Genomic DNA, 1172 nt, shown 5'->3' on the forward strand with positions numbered 1-1172 from the left:
CAGTGTTGTCATAGCTGAGATACTCAGACAGACGGTACAATTCAAGCACTTGGATGCAAAGCTGTCTGAAGTCAGCAAAGGGTAAAGTGACAGTGGACACTGTTCAGTTCCTAGGGCAGAGAGTGTGGAAACAGAAAGTGTTCCCACAAATAAAGAGCTGCATGTTCACTGTTGGTGTTTAATACATCCCTTTCCCTACAGTAGAGCTTGTTATCTCTTTCCAAGGCTGGTGTTTCTCTGTTCCAGTCACTGGGAGCCCATGGCTGCCAGAATGCAAATGCCATTGCAACTGTCAAGGGAACTGGGAGCCTAAATTGCAATAGAGGCACAGGCAGCCTTTTTCCTTGAACCTCGTGGAAGTGCAGTCTGCAATGGATTCATTGCTTGCTGGTGTTGGCTAAGCCGTGTGCTGGAACAAAGGTCCCAGCACTTGGATGGAGCAGGCAGGGACAGATCCTGGGCCCACGGTGCTGGTGTTTCTGCAGCTGCCCTGATTGCCTGCCCTGGGTTGTTTTAGGAATTGATATTGCAGGGAGAGCCATGAAACATCTCCCTTGTGCAGTGTCACATAAACCAGTTCTCATGAAAACAAGTGGATTGGACAGAGCTGTGTGGGGGGGACGTGCTCCCCTTCGTGGGAGGGCAGCTCCTGAGATGTGTCCTCACAATCCCACCCAGGCAGTGAGGTCACAGCAGGGCTGTGAGGTCACAGAGCCCTGTGGTCCCACAGCACCACAATGACCAACCACTCGGTCCCTGACTACAACTGTTGCGGCAGCAGCGGCGGCGGCAGCGGTGTCAGAGTTGGTGGTGTTTGGAGAGTGATTTCTGGACAGTGATTACTGGACAGTGATTGCTGGACAGTGATTACAGTGATTACTGGACAGAGTTTTCTGGACAGTGATTACTTTACAGTGATTACTGGACAGAGTTTTCTGGACAGTGATTATTACACAGAGTTTATACAACAGCGGTGTCAGGACAGAGGGGGCAGCAGTAGCTGCAGGACGGTGTGAGGGCGAGGGGCCATGGCCCTTGCTCTCCGCCTCTCCCTCCTCCTCCTCCTGGCAGTGGCCCTGCACGCCAGGGCTGCCCAGGCTGCTCCGGTGCCAGCGCGGGGAGCAGGTGAGCCGGCGGCCTGGGGCACCTTTCCCGGCCCGGCAGGCTCTTCT

Source organism: Empidonax traillii, unplaced genomic scaffold (genome assembly GCF_003031625.1).
Source record: "Empidonax traillii isolate 1590-97213 ecotype Southwest subspecies unplaced genomic scaffold, ASM303162v1 scaffold6687:size13488, whole genome shotgun sequence".
Taxonomy (NCBI): Eukaryota; Metazoa; Chordata; class Aves; order Passeriformes; family Tyrannidae; genus Empidonax; species Empidonax traillii.